Source organism: Sparus aurata, chromosome 14 (assembly GCF_900880675.1).
Source record: "Sparus aurata chromosome 14, fSpaAur1.1, whole genome shotgun sequence".
NCBI classification, from domain to species: domain Eukaryota; kingdom Metazoa; phylum Chordata; class Actinopteri; order Spariformes; family Sparidae; genus Sparus; species Sparus aurata.
The window spans coordinates 5,794,603-5,818,489 of NC_044200.1; the positions used below are offsets into that span (position 1 = coordinate 5,794,603).

At 45.1% G+C, this 23,887-nt stretch overlaps 1 long non-coding RNA gene across 2 annotated transcripts; it reads right to left on the reverse strand.

Annotated features, from left to right (window-relative positions):
• Positions 1–342: 342 nt before the first annotated feature.
• LOC115595178 (uncharacterized) lies at positions 343–23,623 on the reverse strand. 2 transcript variants are annotated; one of them, XR_003986652.1, is made up of 3 exons: positions 23,507–23,623; positions 2,460–2,526; positions 343–2,386 (listed from the first exon to the last, which is right to left on the reverse strand). It is a non-coding gene; the product is annotated as an uncharacterized LOC115595178 (long non-coding RNA). The 2 variants fall into 2 exon arrangements; XR_003986653.1 differs by lacking the exon at positions 23,507–23,623 and adding an exon at positions 12,397–12,819.
• Positions 23,624–23,887: the final 264 nt, after the last annotated feature.

The window sequence follows — 23,887 nt, forward strand, 5'->3', positions numbered from 1 at the left end:
GACTCACAGTCTGATCAGTAGCTAGAATGATTCAGGTACCTTAAGTACGTGTGTGTGTGTGTGTGTGCGTGTGCGTGTCAGCGTTGTTCCTCATTTGTAATATTCAGCCGCCCTAATTCTTGTCACAGTATTCCGCCATCTGCTCACAATCTGCTCACACATTCAGCCCTCTGATCTTACCTGGGAAAATATTCCTCCTTCGTCCTCTCTAAGAAGCGCACTTCGCAGTGGGCTAATGGAAATTTTGATTTCGGACCAAAAGTTGCTCTCGATATCATTATATATTAATAATTAAGTATGCAAAATAACAAAGTTAAAATTTATTTAAAAAACATCCTTGGGTATCAATCGAGAAATTGCAATACAGTTGACATACCATTTAAAGCATTTTCAAATACGAGAGACTATAACACCAGAGACGGAGGTTGTTTTTGCGCATCTCCCTTCACCGCGAGCCAATCGCCTGCCACGTCACCCCCGCGCATGGAAACTTAGCAGCCAATTGTGTTGTTGCATGTGCCAGGCGTACACTTGAAGTTTGCGAAGGTTCAAACAGCTCTGGTGCAGGTGGTTTACTTATGGGCATGGCACAGCAGGATGTCACACTCATACACAGGAATACCAAGAAATTATTCCAACATCAGACATTAAACTCTCATCTGTTTGAGAGCTGTGGTGGGCTGAGCTGACGGCGTCACGTCACGGCACTCTGGATGGGGTCCTAAAGGAAGTTGGTGTTTAAAACTGTGTAACCTGGGGGGATTAAACCTTCTTTTGGGGCAAAGTCATGCTGTTTTTGAGTGGATTTATTTGATTTGAATGGTGATTCTCTACATGCAGATTATTGTCTCACTGAACATTGAAAGTTCTAGCCCCATTCATTCAGACAGAGGCCTGATCTTGAGAGCACGAAATAACTGCTGGGGGGGGGGAGTTGCCAAGATGGCTGCTGACTGGAGAGACTTTCCTAAAGGACTCTGGTATTGGGCAGGGAATCAGACTTAAACACCTCTGACACACTGGCCTCATTAATATGAATGAGAGAGCTGCAGTTTTTCACTAATGGCTGAAGTCGATCTCAACTCGGGGCCCAAGTGTCTGGAGCCATGCTAGCAGCTCTGTGAGGCTATATTCACACGTAGAGGTGCTTTGAGTTAAATGCTAACGTCAGCATGCTAATATGCTCGTAATGAAAATTCTAGCATGTCGATGTTTAGGAGATAGCATGCTCATCATCTTAGATTAAGCATGTTAGCACGCTAACCCTACCGCTAATTTAACAAAGAATGAATATGAGCTAATCTAATGCAAACGCTAATCTAATTAGCTATCTAAAGAACCATGAACATAAGTATTGGCCAGGTTAAAGTTTAGACCTGATGGCTGAGCTGGATAAAACAGATTCTACATCCAGTGAAGAACATTGACGTGTACACCAACCCTCGCCCCTAATCCATCCAACATCCAGTCTCGGGATATTTCACTCAAAATCCACAGCGGTCAGCCTCATACCTGTGCTAGAGGGAAGGTCAGAGGATCACAGAGGTCAGTGGGGCGGATGCAGGAGGCGTGCGTCGTTACACAGTTTCGTCCAGAAGTCATTTAAATGTTTGAGTTTGCACCAAAGTGACGGATGGACCAGCAGTGCCATCCCTCAAGGCCTGCTGCTGCTGGCGTGGCGCAAACTCAGCTATTTTGCCTCCCCCCAGGGCTGTGTGTGTGGATGTGCTGTCATCACACTGGATTGGCAGTGGCTGGCTATGTCATTAGATCTTGATTCAAATATTACTTAATTCTAATTGATCCACTTAAGTACATTATCTTCTCCAGCTGAGCCCCGTCCACTCCACACCTGGGAGAAAAGCTCGGACCAAAAGTGAATACAGAAGTCCGTCACGTGAAACAACCCGAGCTGTTCAGTGGCCTCAAAGGTCATGACTATGGATTGCACACCGACCACTTCTGCACCAACAGAGGCAAGCGTCTGAGGTCATAACTCTCGCTTTCAGTGTTTTTTCGGCTCCGCAGGACGGAACTGATGACAACACAGTCATCAGCTGCAAAGATGTGTGACTCGACGTCTTCTGAGTAGCTGTAAGGAGAGACGGCCGACCGCTGGTGCCAAATTTAAATATTAATGGCAGCTACCCGCCCTCTTCAGCCCTTTCCTCGATGACAATCCGGATTTTCTCCCTCCTCTCGTCTCCACCCAGAAGAACAGATTATTATTACGAGTGTGACGGCCGACCTCCGATGGCTGAGCGAACACAGCGGGAGGTGACCATGAGGGAGGGCGACGCCACGTCACAGCGTCTCAGTTTCACCTCTAATATTAGCCGCAGGGCTGATGTTAGCTCGGCAGCAGCCCAGTGGTGACGAATTCACTCTGCGAACAGACAAAGAGAACATCTAGTGTCATTTTTGCAGCATTTCTGAAGAGTAATTATCTCCTTACTTACTGATCAATGAACAGGGATCTTCAATGTGAACGCTTCTGGATCAGACCGAGCTATTGGCTGATTAGAGCTGCAATGACAACAATTTTTCTTGTTAGAAGATAAACGGGACACATTAAACATGAAATATGAATGGTATCACCGTCTTCATCTCTGAATTCTCCAGCAGCGTGCTGGTTGTTATGATGTGGCTGGCATGCACAGCGTGTCCCAGAAATAATGAGGGAGCATGGGTCTGAAGCAACGCAGAGCTCATTTGAATGCTACTAAGTAGGTTTGCGGTGCTAAATTTTCCTTGAATTAATTACACAGCTTGTTAAGATGAGCGACAATTGTCTGAGCAGGAACTCAACCCACCGAGAGCAAAGGGAGGCAGGACTAAAAATACACGTAGCCGTCACAAATTTGGGTGTTAGGCATTTAAGAGCTCGGAAATTGGTCAGTGTGGGCAGCATAGCTGGGCAGGGATTAGTCCAGATCACACTTTCCCCCCATAAAGTAGCGACAGCGTCGGATAGAATATCTTATTCCACATCAAACACATTCTGTATCAGCTGGTTCAGACTCTTTATTGAAGCTTTGTGATGGTAATACAGACTGAAATATTCAGACCGAAAGACTAGATGTTCCCTGTGGCTGCACGCTTCCATCAAATGGAAATACTGTAGTTGTTATGAACATCATTTCATATTCCGTTGATAATATTCCGAAAACTCTTTGACTGTCTGACTTGTCAGAAATACCACAGAAAAGCAACTGGTTTGGATTGGGAACAAATCAGTGTAATCTGATTCCATGCTCTGCATTATGCAAACAGTCTCCTACAGTAAAAGGAGGAGGTTCCTTGCTGAGGTTTTGGAGGTCTGCAGCCTCTTCATCCAGCCTCGCTACGGTTGTTTGATTGGGGAATTTGCGGAAAATGCACTTCCTGTACGTTCCTGTCACGACTTCACATTGCGGGCCTCCCTGTGTTGCGCCACCTCGCTTTAAACGTGAAGCTGCAGCAAAGGAAAATGCTGAGCTAGCACTAGCGTTAACTTAAGACAGCATGGAGGCTGACGTCAAGGATGTTTGAATTAAAATCATGAATGCTCGATTACATAAATGCACCGTTTCCTTTGTGTGTGTGTGTGTGTGTGTGTAGGTGTGTGTGTGTGTGTGTGAAGGCATTTGAATTGACTGCGAGAGTGGTGGACTACATTAGAATGTTAATACATTGTAGATGGCCTTTGCTGAAAAATGCTAACCACGAATAGCATCAACAACTGTCTTTCTGACATTTTTGAAGGATTTTCGCTTTAACAGGTCTAATAACCTTCAGCCTCAGGATAACACTGAAAACTATTCAGTACGTTCTGCAGTGTTCAACTTGGTTAAATGAATGCAGCCATGTCTTTGTGTTTCGAGCTTTCACACATGTTTCCACTAATCCAGGCTGTTTAGACCTCTCCACAGGTTGAAGCTGGGTCTGGATAAATGATATCCATGACATTACTCCCAAAAAAAGAGGCTTAATGAGTGAAAACACCTACTGTATGAAGAGGCTTTAACATAAGCCCTCAAATACATAAGATAAGATATAATGCTATTTCGATTCTGCTTTATTGGAAGATTTTACAGAAGGCCTGAGGTCAAAGTCCAGCCTGGCCAAGGTCATTTTGTAAGCCATGCATCGTCAGCCAACGATTGGCCTGTATGAGCGAGGGGTTGACCTCTGACGAGCAGCAGAGACGAGGGGAAGCTGTTGGTGTTCGCGTTGGATAAAACGCTGTGTAATTAACAACCCCGCAGACAGCTGCCGTTAGCATGCTAGCCGCGCTGCCCCCCCCCCTACGCTTTTGGCCGCGTCACACGAGTAGATTCCATCATGCAGATTTCGGGCTGACTGCACCCACATCTTCAGAATGTAGTTCTTGTTTCCAGAATTTGTCCTTCTGAGCAAAATTTGTCCTCTCGCATCCTGACAGCTTGCATTCATCCTGCGCTGCTGCGGAGGCGGCGGTGGTGACGATGGCGGCGAGCAGCGGGGCCCGGGCGGCGGGTTACCTTTTCATTCACTGCTCTGCCCTCCTGCAAATGGCTCTGCTGACAAGACTGTGATGGGTGTAATCCACCGGGCCCCTGACAGACTGGATCCCGGCCCGCGCTCTCTCTGTCCACCACCACACACTATTATAGGAATTTCAGTTTGATCTGCCAGATGGGATTTTTGTCACAAAGCGCCACAGTAAAACTTGTGACAGTGACTTGCGGCCGTGGTGGGGCTCAATCACCGCGCGTTTGATTTTCTGTCTCGGCCTCTGCTTGTCCCGGTGTGATATATGACTGGATGTGCGCTCCTATTCTGTTCCTTCTTTCTCTTCTTTTTTTTCATGAAAGGAGGAGCACGGCACACATCCCTCAGGGGGAGAACGGGGAGGCTAAGTTATGATGCCGCATCAGAATTGAGCTCTATCGCTAAATATCATGCGTGCAGAAACGCGGCGGCTGAGTCATGAGGATCGGCCGTGACATCTGGGCATCCTCCGCGCACACGCGCGGCAAATGGGAGGAAAAATAGATGGAGCTCGGCAGGGGAGAGAGGGAGAGAGGGAGAGAGAAAGAGGGAGAGGCAAATGGCAGCCGCCTGCCATCCACAGCTTACACAAGAGGCTTGATAAATACTTAACTAGCCTGTAGCACATGGCATAAACCCCTGTTGCGTAACGAGCACTGAATAAGGCTCGGGAGGCTGACAGTAGGGTGCAGGTCAGAGGAGAGGGATGGGGTGGGGGTAACGGTATCTGGGGGCTACAGCAACTGTGTTGAACCACCCTCCCCAGCCTCTCCTCCTCCTCCTCCTCCACCATTCTCCCCGCTCTGTCTGTGTCAGTGTGAAGCTTCCAGCTGCGATCTCTTGGATATTATTCTGATGTTGCGTCAGAGCCTCATGTTGGTCCTGGATGATGTGGCACCCACATCCAGTTCTACCGAGACGCAGACACAACACGGCAGCTGCTGCCGCATGCTGCTGCTGCAGGAAAACCTCATATATTCTGAACCAAAGTCTACAAAACAATGCTGGATTCATGTTGTAGAGAAATATTTTTGAGTTCAGTTAAAAAAAAGGTTAGCTCAGAGGAGCAAGAGCCGCGCAATACAGCTCTTCGTCTGTACAGTCGTTTGTTGGAGCGATCTCTGGCAAAACTATCTATCATCTTATCTTATTATATAAGTATCATGGTAGATTTGGGGTGTTGTTATATCATGATAAGGCAAAACTGTTGTCTTTTCAGTCCAATCACCGGGATGAATATCGACAATGTACGTCTCCGCAAATGTTGGAACTTAACATCTTCTTCTTCTTCTGCATTTTCAATTTCAATCTAGTGACAACGCTGTGCTCACACTCACGGTTAGGGTTAGGAAAACAGCATGTTTTTGACTTAAAACACCTGGTTTGGTCTCCACACGCAAGGCTCCCAACTTTTCCGTAAGATATCTGTTGTTTGTCACCATAAACACAGATGAAAATTGTCAAGTTACACATGAAAACTTGAAACACTGGTTTGGTAGCTCCACCACCGTCACCTCCGCCTCCCCATATGAAAGTCAGGTCACAATCATCGCTAACAACGTGAGTGTGATATGAGATCTTTGCAGAACTGCCGTCATGGTCCGCAGCCCATGACACATAAAAACAGGAACGGATCAAGGGTTTGCAAAAACAGCTGGGATGGCCTTTTACCTGCTTTTAAAAGCTGCATTTACAGTAAAGTGATGTCATTTCCTGAACTCACCAGGCACATCGTAAACTTCAGATTTACATCAGCTTATCAAATCTCGCCTTTTGGTTTTGCATTTGGGTCCTATTTCTCAATTGTGACAGTATGACCTGTTGTTTGGCACATAAGGGAGGATGAATGTATTGTATGTGAGGTATTACAGTGATAAAAGCCTATACGATCATGGAAACATCAACCTACATTACCTCATCGTTTTCAGGTTATTGCCCCATTAATGTCACTATACGACCATTTTTAATCCAAATATTGCACTGTCGTATCTATTTTAATGTTAGCGGGTTACCATATTGTCACCAAGATATTACTATAATATTCCTTAATAGTTCCCTCTCTACTGCCGTGTTATTATTGAGCTGTAAAGTCTGCTACCACTGCACCTAAACTGACTGGAGTTGTAAGGCTTTTAGGAGACAGGGGAGTGTGATGAAGTGGTTTCATAATCCAAAATATGCTGTATTTTTTTTTTCTTCCCCCATTTCAAAGTTTTACCTTCTATTCACTGAGATCTCTTTTTTTTTCGTGAATTGAAGGGGAGGAAGAGATTGAGTTTTGCCAGGTAGTGAAAAAGTGTTCCCCGGGGGTCCAGTGAGCAATACGTAGAAGAATGAAGGACAACATTAAATGAAACGTTAGGTAATTCATTTTTTCAGGTCAACGTGTATCCAGAGACCGGTATAACACGGGGCTTATTCTCTTGCTACCTGTTGCAACCGCTCAGTCCCAACAATTTCAAGCATCATCAGGGAGCATCAAGGACTACGACAGTACCTATGTGGCCTACATAAGCATACAACACTATCAGCAAGAACACTGGCTATCTATGTGCAAATTCAAAGAGTTAATTTTTAATACCCACTGAGTGGGATTCCAACTGAGACAGGCTGGATAAGTCATAAAATGAAAATGATGTTTTTATGGTGGAGTGGTGAAGAAGGATTAATTGAGTCTCACAGCCTGAGGAAAGGAGCTGCAGTGTGGTGCCGTGGTACCCCTGACTGAGACGGACCGACAGTTTAGTCTACGCTAGCACAGCTTTTTAGGTGGGATAAGGACGCAGACTTCGACCGACTCCAACGTAATGATAAGAAAGAAAGACTTCGTGTTGCGTATAAAGCAATCGTTGCATCGCCACTACAAAATGACACCCTTTACCAGCAGGGTCGGGGAGTAATGCCGTGATGCGGGAGTTTGCTTTGCTTTGCTCAGTAACATTTATAACGGCGGACCGCCACAGTCTAGGTAATTTATGGGACACTACAACAAACATTTTAAGACCGTTAAAGGAAAGGAGTGAGGCCCATTTTCTTAAATCAGGGCTCAAAGTAGGCAAAACGGTCTATTCATGTAAAACCTTCGTGTAAAAGCATAATTACGACGAAAGAGGCACTTTTAAGATTTACCGTATTTTCGTCTTCGAAAAACTGGACGAGAGTTAAGGTGGAGCGCTACTGTCATCCGGCAACAACTATCCACGTGATATCTCACGTGACTTTTCTGGCTTGTTATGTTAGTGTTGTTTCTTATATGAGGCTCCTTTTTCAACTTCAAGGTCAATATTGTTTTTCGCTAACGACAAAACAACGAATTATCCGTGCTGTTATATGTAACTAAGCTTTAGCAGCGGTCCACCTTAACTGTCCTCCAGGTTACGTCGCATCCAGAAATCGACACTTCGACTGCCATGGCGGCGGCGGCGAGCGGAACAAGCAAAGCTAACGTGAGTAGTTCAAAAACTTTGCCCTCAAAGTAGCTTCCCCAACACTGATTAAAAGACTCCCCTCTCTCTGTCTCTGCGGGCAGGTTTGACAGTGCTTAAAAATAGCTCTACACTGAAATGAAGAAAAAAAAAGCCTCTGTTCTAGAGCTCCGGTTTGCGCCGTCAAGCTGCTCTGTAATCCCATTCAACACTGTCACTACAATGTGTCGCCACACTCAGTGGGCAGTGGAATAACAGGGCCCGCTCGCCCGTTACCCAGCATCACTCCTGTAAACCCTGCTCCACTGACAGTAATCTGTGACACAAGCTGACCACGAGGAAATCTGAAATGGTCAAAAAGCCATTCAGGAAGTCAAAATGTGAAACGTTAAGGAATGATTGAAATCTCTTTGTATGCATTTACGTCCAAAGTTGGGAATAGGAAGAACTTTTAATTGGCGCTGCAGTTTGGCGATCATTCACATTGAGGACGCCTCCAATCTGTGTCTGTGTGGAGGGAAACAGAAATCTGATTTGGGGAAATTTCCAGCCGCAGAGTGAACACGGCCTACAGGACACCGAGAACAGAACGCGATGAAAAACATTATCCAGCCGCTTAAGATCCCTAAAATGACAAGGGAAATCAAAATACATTTAATTAAATGCGATGCGCAAAGCGTGTCAGCACTGTGGAGCTCGAACGGAACAGTTGAGTCACAAATACTCAGAGAGGATTAAAAAAAAAGGCTCTGGAGGTTCAGTCTCCAGACGACTGTGACTCCCCAAAGCCCTCACGCATCAGTGTAAATACAGCCAAGAATAATTTGTTGACAACACGACGCAGGGAGGCATGTTGCACAAACCGCTTTAAGACAGAAGTGCTTTGAAGAACGGGGCTGAACAAAAATATTTTGGCGCTCGTGAAAACCGTGAAGGATCCGCCTCTGACTTTCTCAAAAAGCAGAGTTCCACTGTAGCCTCCTCGAAACCGGAAATCATCTTTTTGAAAATACCCCCATGCATTATTCATGGCCTGGCTGCTGCCGTTGGCCTGCTCCTGTGCCATGGCCTATTTACCGAGCCACTCGCGAATCCATTAGCCGTGAACGTTGGAGTGCCAAGGCTCATCTATAAGCAGCTTCACAGGCACATGAATCCATTCATAACCTCTCAGACTGTAACAACAGCAGCAGCAGGGCTTTTTTCACCTGGCTGTCGCTAATTCGGAGTCCGTGTCGATTATCCTGTCAATAAGAAATGTGAGCAAAACGGTAATGGACAAAACAGACACAAAGATATGAAAATAAGGAAAAGTATAGACTACGTTTTATCGATTTTTTAGCCACGCTAGCACTATGAAGCCCGCTTAGTTCACAGACATCCATTTTTTCCTCTTGAATTATCTCTTGCACCATCAAAATGTCAAGGTTTAAACTGGTCCAATGTTTAGGCTTGGGAGTAAGTACCTGCAAAACTGACCACATTCCAATCAGCTTTAGCTCCTTCTTTGTGTGTAGTGCTAATTATGCTAGGTCCAAGGTAAGCATGCTAGCACGCAAACCTAAGAAGCGCTAAGACACTAACAGGATTAACAATACACTTGCTTAAAATCAATAAAAACATTTTACCTGCTAAACCATTACCAATGTCAATTTGAGAATGTTAGCACGTTAGCATTTAACCCAAAGCACCGACCTGCCTAATGTTGTGTTCCTACAATGTCGACATAATTGCAGACAATTGGGGTCGCCAGACGTTCCCCTGGCCAAAAATTTCGGTTTGGGACTGCATATCTGTAAAACTAACCACATTCCAATCAGCTTCAGCTCCTTCTTTGTGTGTAGTGCTAATTAGGCTAGGTCCCAGGTAATCATGCTAACACGCTAACATAAGACATTAACACACTAACCGTAAAACAGGATTAACACTTGCTTAAAATCATTTAAAAAACGTGCTAAACATGTTTACAATGTCATTGTGAGGATTATAGCATGTTAGCATGTCAGCTCAAAGCACTGCTCCGCTTGAAGTTGTCCTCATACAATGTTGACATAATGGAAGGGACCAAAAAAAAAACTCCTGTTATTCAGATTTTTAAGAGAGTTCACAGATAATTCAGTCTGTGTAGAGCTCTGAATAACCCAAGAGCATTCCAAAATCACTCCAAACTTTGGCACTCGGAGTGACGATTTACACGTGCACCCTACACATCACGGACCGGTTCCTTAACAAACAAACTGTGCATAGTTCCTGTCAAATTAGGTGAATTCATTCTAAAAGTCTAAATAATTTCATGTATGCAGTCTTTCTACCAAGAGGGATATATCTTTGCTGTCCTGATTGGAGTAACAACCCCTAGGCTGACCTGAACAGTATTAACTGTTCACATGATATGACCTGACTGCGGCCAGAAGTGCACAACAACAACCACGATTTGACCCTTTTCCTTACAGCACAGCTCAACTTGCAACTGAAAACGAAGTGCAACATTGCAACATTGAATATCAGCATGCGAGCAGTTGTTCACAGGGAGAGCATGCCGGGCCTCTGAGGAGACGAAGGGGACAACTGACTTCTAATCCTCAGGTTCAATGAAAAGCGCAACATCGGCTGGTTTGGGCAGAGCGAGGTCATTGTCGGCGGCCGTTTTCTAAGCATTTGGTTGGTTGGCTCCGGGCCTTCAGAGCGCTCTCACGCTACGCCCAGAGTCTTTGCTGAGCACTGCAAACCTGCAGGCTGCCGGATGGTTTTATCAAGCACGGTAAAGTAAAAACGAGTTTGTACACTGCAAACAACAGAACCACGCAACGGGCTGTGATGCAGAATTCAGTGGATGAGGACGGGTTACAATTTCCACTGCTGCCCACCATTGCCTTTTCTCTTCTGAAAAAACATCAGTGTGAGTCCAATAAACACTCCTGAGAGGACATTCATTACTGTAATTATTGGTCGGGGAATAATGATGTCCTCCAGGATATTAAGGGTTTAATAAAGCGGCCGGCAACATGTGCAGCGAGGGACACGTTGCACCCCAAAAAAGTGCACATGTACAAAAAAACAAGACTTACAGTCAGACAAATAAAGGATACAAAAGGATAAGACAAGATGGATATGAGTTGATCCTTAGTCAATGACTAATGTTAATGCACAGAAGGTACAGGTACATTTCTATCAGTGTTCATAATTATCCATATTCTATACTCAGGTAAAGTACTAATACCACACTGTAAATATACGCTGTTAAAAGTTATATTCAAGAAAATCTCCTCTACAATTTGTATTAATCACTCTTTCAGTGGCCACACAGAGCCCATTTGACTCATGTGATTGTTATACTATTATATACAGTCTCATATAATGAGATAATTATCACTCATGTATCAGTGTTGTTGCGTCTAATGAGTTTTTTTTAACCATTGATTTGCTGATTATTTTCGCAATTAATCCATTGATTGTATGTTTTGTATGACTAGTCAGCTGGTAACCCCTGCATTCTGAAAGGAAAAAAAACTACAGACTAAATCAGACAGTATGCATACACACAACATAAACATAGGTGTATAGCCAGCCTATTACATTCACTGAATTTCTTTCCATATGAGTCCCATAGATCAAGATCCACACCAGAAGTTAATAGGGGCTATTTTGGGCTTCCTCCATCCAAGTTTCGGGGAAATCCATCCAGTAATTTTTGCGTAATCCTGCTGAAAAACCATTGAAACAACCAACCAACAAACGGACATGGGTGAAAACATCTTATCCTCGGTGGAGGTAATAGGAAACCGTTTTTCCTGAGCAGATAATGACAATTCCAACGAGTGAGCCATCTCGGTTTGTTCTCATCTATGTTGAGAGTACCATTTGGGCAAGGTGTACTCAAAGGTTATCTTATCTAGTTCCGACCTCGCTTAGTAACTCCTCAAAACCCAGCATTGTCTGGCAAGTATTTCTTTGAGTAATCTAGAATAATCAAAGAATATTATACTCTGAGGCAACACACTGAGAAACACCAAAGTGTCTGGACAAACGTTCCAGAGGGTTCACATCAGAATGAAGATGAAGTGCAGTCTGATTACATCTTACAGGTTCATGTCAGATGGTTCGAAATGCGTCATTAGAAAAAACCTTTAAAAAAAAAAGGTGTTCCCAAAGGCAGCTGAAAACGTCTGGGCCGTCTGCAGTTCCTGGTTTTAAATTCAAACAGATATTTCAGCTGTGAGAAGCTGTCAGCGGTTTTCATGGGCTGTCACGGCTGTACATTTCAAGAACACAGCCGACAAATCGATATAATAGAAGTAACCCCGTTCATTTCTGGAACTCTGTCAGCTGAGAGCCCACGTATACGTCTGCTACAAAGGGATTTTTAGCTGTGCACACATCACCCACTACCTTAAAAATAGACCCTGCTTTTGCAAAACCACATCACTTTCGTATGTCTTCCTCCAAGAGCTACTGCTACCTTTTTGTCGCCGCCTCGAGACAGAATTGAACACGGTGTTATGCTGAGTTGATTGATTCAGTTACAGCCAGGGACAGGGTTGGTTTTGGAAGTCTATGCTCTCTCACAGGGGAAGCTGACTTTTCTTTCGATCAGTCCTTTCTTGGGGCGACAGTTTCCTGTGTTTCAACGCAACCTCCATCCACCAATACTTCCTGACGGTCTCCACCATCTGCTGTCTAACAAATACGAAATTCAATCCCAATAATCTCCTGTTTTCTTTAATCCTGACATCGGTTCTGCAGCATCTAGCCCCTGTGTTTCGCGGGAGCGCAGAAGCATCTGGAGCTTCGGTAATGAAAAGCGTCCACGGTCCAAAACGCTCTCAGCAGCGTCCTCTCTTAACCTTTCCTCCCACATGGACTTCCTCCACCTCTCACTGAGTCATCCTGCCACTGATTGTTGGCTTACAGCGTTCCACCGTCAATGACGGCGATTTCCACCTCTTACATCACATCTGTTTGTCAGATGGTAACATAAGACGCGTTTCTGTTCTCGCCCGATTCCTTTTTTTCTTTTTTTTCCCACACACTCCCTGTCACGTACTTTTATAATTCTGCCATCCTTGCCGACCATTTTACCTGGCATAAGATATGGAGGACTGAGGCTGTTACATCCAGAAATGTATCATCTTTTATTACATTCATAGCTAAATGTGGAAATGAACTACACTTAAATAAGTACACGTAATCCAGCTGTATGACCTGTGCAAGACTTTACTGCGACAATAATCCAGTCCGTTTGGAAAAAGACAGGCAGGGTCAGAGGGCAGTTTTAAGCCACCATGATGGATCAGCAAGTCCTCATCAGAAAAACAACTATATAGGTCAAAAACGAAAGCAGCTTTTCCTGGTAAGTGGTGACCTCTAGTGGTCAGTATTTTTTGCAGTTGCAAAGGAGGAAGTGAGGAGTAGTATAAAGAGTAAGAGTCTATGTACAGAATGGATTGTTGGGTTAAACACGTAAAGGATTTTCATTCAGGAGGCTAGAAACAAGAGGTCAAAGGCGAGTTCTTTTAACTTACTTATGCAGTGAAGTAACATCACGGACACAACATTACGTAGGTTACTTTGGTAACAGAAGTAACGTAGCGATATTAACCCAAACCACAATATTTTCCTCAACCTAACCGAGTCATCTTCTTGCCCGAACTTAAGCAAACTTCGACCTAACTAGTCCGCTACGTGCACCGCTGTTACGCTGCAACTGTCATGTTGATTTGGGAGTCGCAGCCAGTCGACCAAATCAGTCATTTAGCTAGTAGATAGACAACTTACAGAGTCCTAAAACGCAGAGTTTGCTGTCGGATGCTTGAAATACAGTCTGTGATCACGTTTTGTTCCTAGACATAAGTGCTCAGCAAATACAGCACCTTTGATTTTTTTATAGCATTTACGTGTCTTGAAATAGCAGTTGCTAACAAGTGGCTAAATGAGACTACAGAGGTTCTTTGGGGATTTAAGCGCTGAATTACACCGAACAGGGACACAGCTTCTCACTAGATGGACACTAACTCTGAATTTACGACCCAAAGATTGATCATTTTATACTGGGTGAGTAAGTATGTATAGTGTAGAGTAGTGAGACACTTAGTGGTGGTGGTGGTGACGATGAAGTCATTCAACTGTGACATGGTTAGCTTTAAAGCCTAACGTTAGCTTTTTTAATTCTGACGATTGCATTTTACGATTCAAGAACATACTCTGTCTATGGCTTGGAATTACAAATAGCAGCTATTTACAGGTATTATTTCCCAATAAAATATTAAGTTGCTTATTTGGCATTCATTTATTCCACTGAACACAGTGTTACCATGAATAATGTACAGTTAACCACTGCCATTAGCCGGGGCTATAAAATCTGTGACTACAATTGTACCCGTTTCACAAATATGTGGAACTGTGCAGCCGTTCGCCCCCCCCCCCCCACATTGAAAAGTATCTAAGCTGACCCCTGCAAAAAAACGCCACCTCACCGCCGCCTGCCGCTATAAATAGACACGTGACACATCGGTGAATGTGAAAGTGTTTGAGCGATCAAAGTCATTAGTGTCATCCTCTCTCGTCTTCATTTATGGACTGTTTATAGAACGTCTTTGTGTCTCACCTGCACAGATCGCGTGTCTCAGTCTTCTCTCGCTTTTCATCCTCCGCGCAAAGAGGCACCGGCTGATGGGAGAGAGTCAGATAACGGAACTCTTTCAAGCCCACTTCCAACAGATATTTGAATCAAAGGAACGTTTGACCGAAACACGGCTCTCTCGCAGAAGCGTTTAGAAAGCTGCCACTGTGACACAACCGCAGACACACTGTGGGCCGTCTGACTGGCTGGTCTTGAACTTCCAGTGGCTCCATAATGGACGCCTGAAGAGTAGTGGACGGTTTACGCTCACTTCTACCAACTGCGTTCCATCCCCCTTTTGTCTCCTTCCATCAGTCCGGTATCTAAAATAGTGATGATTTTAAAGCCAGACAGCTGCAGAGGCTTGTTGTTGAGTAGCGCAGACAGCAGAGTGGAATGAAACGCTCGGACGGAGGCTCACCTCAGCACAGAGCCGAGAATCGCAACATTTCCTGCTTTCACGGGTTTGTCAGTGTTCCTGAAAAACAAAGGTCGATATGATAACATAACTCCATTAGCGACAGTCAACAGAGCCTGGCCGTAACATTGTGTATAGATACACAGAAAATACGCACGTGTAAGCAACTGATGTGTTTCACTGTGAAATGAGCCAGAAGTACACCGACAACCTAAACAAACAAACGCAGGCCGGCAGAGGCTGTGACATCACCTGTGGGTTTCCAAGGGAGCACGTTCGGGTTCAAGGATCGCTGCCATTTTTGAGATCAGCGCGGAGGCGGAAAAATGTGAACCGATCGGGAAGGCGAGAGAGGAGACAGGGTGGAGCTGAGGTGGGATGAGCAGGCGGCTGAGAGTGATTTTCCCTGGCACCTGTCAATCGAGCCAAGACACCGCAGAAGCTTAGCACTTCACGTACGCTACACAAGCCACACACAGAACAAAAAACATACCATTTGTTGGATTTTCACTTATATGTAAGTCTTAAAGTCATAATTTTCTCCTGCAGCTGTGGTTTGCAAAAATGACTCTTTCTTGGTGAGAGGTGGAAAGATTGATGCCTCTCCCCTGCATCCAAGTACGGAGCGAGTGGATGGTTAGCCTAGCTTAGCATAGAGACTATTACCCTCTCATTCACTACTTGTAAAAAACAATTTTGGACGCCGCTCAGGTATTTCTTTTTTCCCTCTACTGCAGTGCATGATGGTATATAACGCTTGGTTAGTGAACACCAGTTGAACAGTGTTTTTTATGAGGCATTGTGTGCTACTTTAAGTCAACTAACGATCAACTCACTATAAATTCCACTGTACTGAGTAGTTAGTGATTTCTCACACAGACATGGTTTCGGTTTTTGGTTTAGCCGTTTTTTGTGTTTTATTTTGAAGGTAATATCTTGTACGTGTTACCTTCCACTTCCTGTCTTTGTCTTGTGTACATTTGTGTTTCGTTCATCAGCCCCCGTTGATTTCAAATATATGGTTTTCCTTCACCTTTTATTGGTTCATCTGCGTTTCACACCCGTGTTTGTCCTCCTGTCTTGCCTGTGTTACTACTAAGCTACTATAGCTTAAGTAAATTAAATCTTGTCTATTGCTCTTACAACCTAAAGCTGTCTAATTTGCTCCCCACGCAACAGAAATGAAAAAATAACACTTGTAGATTAAGAGGGAAGTTGTGCAGTGTCATGTATAACAACAGATTATCTGCCCACTCAGCACTTCTGTGCAGCGCCTCCGATGGTTTCTTGGCGACTCGACGGAGACAAAGAGGCTCCAGGTAGCACACTGCTGGAGTTTTACTAGAAATAAGGACAATGCCTAATATCCGATATGGTATTCCTTTAAAAGACCATCTCGGGAATTTTGTGCGACTGTGAGCGGCCTCTTTAGGAGTCAATCCCCTCAATCGTCAATCGCAAAGCACCGCATCCTCAGCCGAGCTGTAACGTGAGCTAGCTTAGCAAGCTGGCCTCTCGTCCACGCGTGGATGGCACCCCCTTCCCCCCGTGCTGCGACACAGTTGGCGGCTGCAACTGCTCACAGCAATATCTGCGGATTATCTCGAGTAACTGGGTCATGACATCTGAAAGGAAAACCCTGGATAAATAGCACTACGGATGAGAGGAGAAATATAGATTTGAATTTTTGGGTACACTTAATTACAGCTCATCACTTGACGGTACGCTCTTTCAGCCAGACTTCATGGTCCAAGCGAAGATGCATCAGCGGAGCATTTCCTGTTTCGAGGCAAGACTAAACTGTAAATATAAACAATATGTGCCTGTGTTTATAGCGAAAGAGTAGCACCTAAAGCGGCCCACATGCCAATCATCGAGACGCGTTTTTTAGTCCGGGTCAGGAACGGAGCGTAACCAGATCGAGTGGAGATCAACAGAGGTGTCTGATAAGGCGCTGAGGAGTCAGCAGATTGTCGGCCACACAGACAGGCAGGCTGGCAACCAGAGGAGGCAGCGCTTCAAAATCTCTGAGTCATCGCCTGGCTTCCTTTGATTGCTGCCCCCTCCTTCCTTCACCGGCATCAACACCAACACCACCACCCTCCCTCCCTCCCTCCTCCTCTGTTGTTTCAGCCATCAGTCTCGGTGACAGCACATGCAAATAGAGCTGTTAGGAGTCAGGCGGCAGCCGTACAAAGAGGCTAAGTGGGAGAAACCTTCAGCCGCCTCGAGTACAGGAGGGGAACAGTGAAGACTCAGACAATCGAGGAAGTTCATTAGTGGGCAGAGAGTGGGCAGCAGCAGAGAGGCTTGAGAGAACAAAGTGGGGATTTCGACAGGAGCAGGTCTTATATCTGTGGTAGTGTGACAGAACAGTCCTCCGTAGGCGGAGGAAGTGCATACAACAAAATCCCCAGAGCTGAATATGAATCAGGCCAGTGGAGAAAAAGTCACCGAGCCATTTTCGGGCAGGTTTAGATTATTCGCTGGATAATGGCGCTGGAATAATGAGGTGGTCCAGGAGGTGGGGGTCTGTGCAGGTGAGATAAAATAATCCCGATCATGATCGCAAAGTGACGAAAAGATGTCAGCAAGTCAAACACCGAAGGAATCAGTTTTCACAAGTGATGTGAAAGTGATTCCTCTATTTATAGCAGCACGCTGCACTAATGCAGCCTGGGATTGAAAGCAAGAAGAAAGACCGTAACAGGAGAAAGACAAAAGGAAGGGTGTTTATTTCGACTAATATTTCCCCTTCCGACCTGCTTTAAAGCTGGTCCTGAACATTTGAAGGTTCATTCTTTTATTTAACTAGACAATGTTCACATTCTTCAATGTCAAAAAACACATTATTTTTCTCATACTGTCCATTGCTGCAACGAATATTTTCCCCTCTCTTTTTAAGGTACCCTTCATGAAAACTGCTCTCATTGGTCAACTCTCACAGGCCTGAGCAGGCACAAGCCACCATGTTTCTGCCTCAGCTGTGTCGGTGTTTCTGCAGTTATGGCTGTGCTGGGGGTGTGGTAGAGGGCACCGACTATATAATTGCGACATCAAAACCATATGGAAGTCACTTTTAACATTATTTATATAGTATCTGGCTGGGCTTTGTCATCAAAAAACACATGGAAATCTCACTTTCTACAATATTCTACACTGGCCATCACATTTTGTACAGCCACTCATGGTTCCCAGGGGATGAATAGTATTATACCTCATAATCCTGTGATTTGTTTCCCCTAAGGCCACCATGCGGTTGACATTTGGATGAAAAATGAATGACATTCCCATGAGCCTCAGCTATTCCTTGGGTTTTACGCTGACGAACATCACACCTGCTCCTCATCAGCGTGTTTGCATTCTCGTTGTGTGCATGTTAGAATGCTAATGTTAGCAATTAGCTAGCATGGCAGTAGTACTACATTTGGAGCTTTGTCGAAGTGCAATGCTAAATTGTGTAGCCTATATTCAAAGCAGCATTCATATTTTTGCCTCATATAGGCTATGCAATAGATCACATTAGCATAAGCTAACATTAGCATTGAACAGGCTTTACTTGTAGCGTTGTCCTAAGGTGATCTGACGGGATGAAGTTAGCCTGTGATTGACGTTGATAGACAGATGGTTCTTCCAATCAGCTGCCAAGTAAGTTTTTTGAAGTGCCTGCACTTTTCCAAGCAGTTTTCTAACAGTGCCTCTCCAGATGGTTCTGACTAACAAACCATCTGGCACCTCAGGTTATCTCTGGCCACCGAGAAAATGAAATTCCACTATTCGCTCCAAGTTTAGATGCGTCTTCTCGTGAAACAGCAGCCTGCTGTTGGAAGACACAAGGTTGATGTAAGTGGTGGGAGTGAAGCGAACATTTAAGTTGCCCACAAAAACAATGAGCAGAAAGACGATAAAACGCTTCACAGGGCGGAGCGGCAGTTTGGTGGAAGGGGCAATATGGTGCATTTGAGTGTGGTGTCAGAGATAGGATACCTTTGCGACTACATTAAGATTTGAAAACCTTGTTGCATGCCCTACCTTGGAAATGCTTTTCTTCAGCTAGACTGTTGATGAGATTTAAAGAACTCTAATTGGGTCCTTGGCCGGCGAATTGCTGCAGCATCTCACACATAAAAACAGACACAAGGCACCCACACAGAATCTGTAATCTGATGATGATAAATGCCTCAAGGAAACAGAAGACCAGGACAACGCAACAGAAGAGACACCAAAAAAACAAACAAATCAGAGTCGCAGTGCATCCCCAACATCCTCTAGAGGTCAAAGGTCATCAAACTAGACGGTCCCCTGGCTGTGGACGTGCAGACCCACAGCACTTACTGTCCGAGGCTTCTGTTAAAAAAGCGCTGCGGCGGTGAAACTGTATCCGAACAAACTGTGCTGTGTTACGCCACCGTTAGATCGGCTTTTGTTTTTATGGCGATGCAAAGCTAAATGAGGGAAACCCGAGACCGGGCCCGGGGGTCTATTAACGAAACAGAGAGGGACAATGTATTAAAAGAATCTGTCTTTGGTTTTGTTTCTGGGTCAGGAGGTGAATGACAGATGTAGAACTCAACACACAGGCCTGAGGCACACAGTTCAAACCACTAGATTATCAAGTCTCAATCCAAGTTCCACCAACCACAATGTGAACAACTCTTAAATATGGAAGGTTTTTAGAATGCCGGTCTGTCCAACACTTTGGTCTTTGGTTCAGGTTTACAGGTTTGTCTTGACTTTATTCATTCATTTACACAGTACCAACAGAAGATCAAAAGTTTCATTTATCCATTGGATTATCTCAAATCTATAAAATGAATTGGCACAGAAGATGCCAATATGAAATGGCGACTCCATCTTGCGCCATCATACATTCACAATCGTAATTTCTTTACACGTTGGGCCTCAACTTTCTGTGGTGTTGGCGCTATTAGCAAATGTTAGCATGACGATAATGGTAAACATTATTTTCAGCATTCAAACACCGTCAGTGTAGGTTCATTAGCATCCTGAGCATTTAGCATTTAAGTCAAAGCACCTTTGTACCAGAGTAAAGCCTCTCATGCTAGAAGTGCTAGCATAACTAGTCTCTTAGTTGTGTTAAACTATGAGCCAACATGGTCTATCAGTTGGTTAATTAAAGGAACAATATGTATGAAATGCGGCCACCTGTCGAATTCACGCTCAAAACAAACACGTGGCAGCCAGAGCATGTGAGCGGAGCTGAGCGGCGAGAATTTCCGCTCCCCGCTAACGTGGGTGTTCGCTCCTTCGCTCCATCCCTCCATCGCTCAAAGTTAAACCAGACAGCTCCGCTCAAAGACCGCTCTCCGCTCACCTAAAATTTCATTCAGCTCCGGTGAAATCGCTCCACGCTCGCTCAAATTTAAAAGAGGGAGCAATTCCTGACGTTGCACCTATATGACCTGTCTGCTTGCTGTTTGAAATATATTACAAACTCCATCTCTCAACGAATGACCCTAGACTCGCGGAGAGCGGTATCGGAACGGAACTGGAGCGAAAGGGAACCATCACTCTGGCCTTTAGATTAAAACCCGCTCTGCGCTCCAACTATATTTTGCACGCTCCGCTCCCCGCTCGCTCCGCTCACATGCCCTGGTGGCAGCACGTCACCAGAGTGACAGCAAACAGTAGCTGCCGTTAGCTAGTTAGCATTGTTAGCCGTGCATTTAGTGGTCAGGACAGAGAGCTCAGAGCACTTGAGGGTGTTGGTGCTCGCACCAGTAGCACGGGAATTGTAAACAGGGTCGGGCCAGGGCTAGCTGATTAGCATGCCAGCTCGAGAAGTCCTCCGCAACACAATACATAATTGTCGTAACGCCAAAACTGTTCTTCCTTGACATCATGTCGACCATTTTGGGTCATTTTCTTATCTACAATTCTAAAAACACTTCCAAGTAATAAAAAGCAATTCCACATTTATAGAACTGGAAGTCAGAAAACAAAAAAGGTGCTTCCTGGTTGGCTGGATTTTACCGAAGCAGAACCGCATCATAGGTTAGTTTTTTTCATCAGCCAGTGGTAATAAAAACACAATCCACCTCCTTATCAACGAGCTGTCAGCCGTGTCTGATTGTCCAGCCAACTAGCGTGCATATTAAACGTTGGGGCGTTTACATGGTCTTTCCATCATTAGCTTTTTTTCAGTCAAATACTGTTCGAGCGAAGCTGCTGATATGAACGGAATGTCAGAGCGCAACAAGCTCCTGTTTGTCCATCAGCGGCCGCGTGCCGAGCGCAGACGTCTGAGCGACAGACCAGCCCGTCAGCTGCCTCGGCTAATGTCAGCTCAAAATGTCACTTTCAAACGATAAACATCTTCCGTGCTTGTGAGCAGACGGTCCTTGGGCAATGCATATGTTTCCCTAAACAGATATACCTGCTCGTATTGGCTCGGGACCATGCTGTCTGCTGTCGGCGCTCATTATTTCTCGTCCTATTCTTCAGGCCTCTTGAGAGGAAATGGAAGTTTACACGGATTTCAGGCTGTTCACGGCAAATTAAAAGATGTATATGCACCATAGCCCGGGAAAAAAAAACCCAGGAAGGGATTGCCCCGAGCGGCGTCACATCTGTGTTTAAGGCGTGAGAGTGCATGTTATGATCGGAGAGCGAGGCGAGCGACAGAGAGGCAGCAGCTGTACTTATAGGGGTTCCCCAAAGCAATTCCTCTTTCTATAAATAGCTGCAGCTCCGCCGACCTGGACAAGTGGAAAAAATCATCACTATCCAAGGCATGCATTCATATGTAGAGAGAGGGAGAGAGAGGGAGGGAGGGAAGCGAAGACCTATCATTGCCTGCATTTAGATCTTGTTAGCATATTGTGAATCTAATCAGACTAAAGCTCGCACAGTGTTGGGTGGTTATGAGGTGTCCAGCGACAAGCATCCACGACCATACGACCGTGAAACAACCTAAACCGAAGAGAACCTCCGCCGAAAATGATTGTAAAACAAAAATAGGCTTTCGCTCTTGTGTTGTGCGTTGTCGGCGCTGCCTAATTCACACGTCACACTTCCCTTATCTGTGACCCAGATGTCAGGAAGGAGGAGAAGGGAGCGCGGGGACGGAGCGCAAAGAGCCGGTTATATGGACAGCACCGCCCTGAGAGCCTTCTAGGTCGCCCCGATGATGCGTTCACGTCTGTGTTGTCGAGGCGCAGGCGGTTGGGGGGTGGGAAAAAAAAAGAAAAAAGAAAATCATAATAAAAAGACAACTAAATGCTCGGCTAATCCTGCTGTGAATGAGAGCGGCTCGCTGCAGCAGTTCTTTTATGCTCTGTCGATTCCACAGGGGGATAAACACAACGCTGAGCCAGCACCCAGCGCAACCTCACCAACCCCGCTGCACTGCAAGCACTGCGGATTACCTCATTTTATGTCTGTTAACCCATTTAAGCCTACCGGCGAATATAGCTGCCAACGCGGGCAGAGGGCTTTTCGGGTGACGTAACGCACCCTCTGTTGGTCACACTGGCCGTTCTTCAGTCTTTGACTGCATGTTTCCAGCAGGTAAAGGTACAAAAACTAAAAGAAATAATGATAAACAAAAGCTGGAAGAGACACAATGACTAGTCAAGTTTCCATCCAGGCTTCCAGAAAATCTGCTAATTAATACATGTTCAGTTTGGTGCATGAAGATAAGACAGTTGATGGCTCTTGTGCTTTAGTCGGCCGCCATTAAAGGTGCATTACGTGAGCGACTGTCGAATTCAGGACCCGAAAAAAACCCTGTCAGTGTCGTTGGACTGAAGGCTGCCGTGACTTTTTAGCACCTCTTGACGTTCGGAGCAGGATTAAATGACCTGACGAGCTGGAGCTAGCTGGTTAGCATGCTAACTTCTGTAGACACCTGTGCAACCGAGTGTGTGACGTAACATTTCTTCCCATTCTGTCGGTAAATACTCTAAAAATATTTCCCACATGGCGCTCCTTTAAATCGCTGCAGGAGGAGAGCGTGCAACAAGATGGCGTATCCAACAGTGTGGGGAAAAAAAATGCATTTTGTCTTTCCGACATTTCCACTTTCCACACTTTGTTCACCAACATCCAGCATTTCTATTCAGTTTTTTTTTGTTTTTTTTTAAGCAACTTGAAAATGTGCATGTAAACTTCATTGTTTACTACAGTGGGCGCATGTAAACTAAACACGCCGGCTCAGGATCTGTAGAGCCGCCCACACACGTCGTGTTTTTAGGTCACTATTGCATGTGTCTAGCTTCCTCCTCCATTAAATAACCTCGTGCTGTTCCACACCGTGGCTGACGCCTCTGAATGTCAGACGCAAGCGGATCATTTTTTTCACAACATGGCAAGGCGCTATTAGGTCTGTACTATTGGGTATTTAACGGAACAGCTCATGCGCTTCCACCATCTAGCACAGTCTATTTGCTGAAATATTTATAAGTCTCCTCTAATAAATAAATAAATTAAGCACTGCACTGCTTTCCTCGTGTGGAGCCAAAGTGTCTGAATGTGTGTGCTCGTGTAAATGCGGCCGCACGTTTAACTGACCTCTTTTATACGGTGTAACACAGTGCTCGGTGTCCACTGATGCAAAGCATCACCGTGGAGTCATGCCCGGCAACATCAGTCTGACGGCCACGTTGCCAGGACGATGCCAAGGGGGAGGAGTCTGGGGGGGGGGTAAAGGACGATGGCAGGCAGATTACATAATGATGAACGCAACGTGAGGTGTTTCCCATCGCTACGTCCTTCTTTTTTCTCTTCTTCCTTCTCTTCCCCATGTTTTATTTCCTTCTGTCTGAATGTCCTCTCTTTTTTTCTCCTCTCTTCCTCCCTTCACTCGCTTGCCCATCCTTCCATCTCCATTTAACCTCTATTCGGATCTTTCCTTCTGCCTTCCTCTCTCCCCATCTTTCCTTCCTTCCTTTC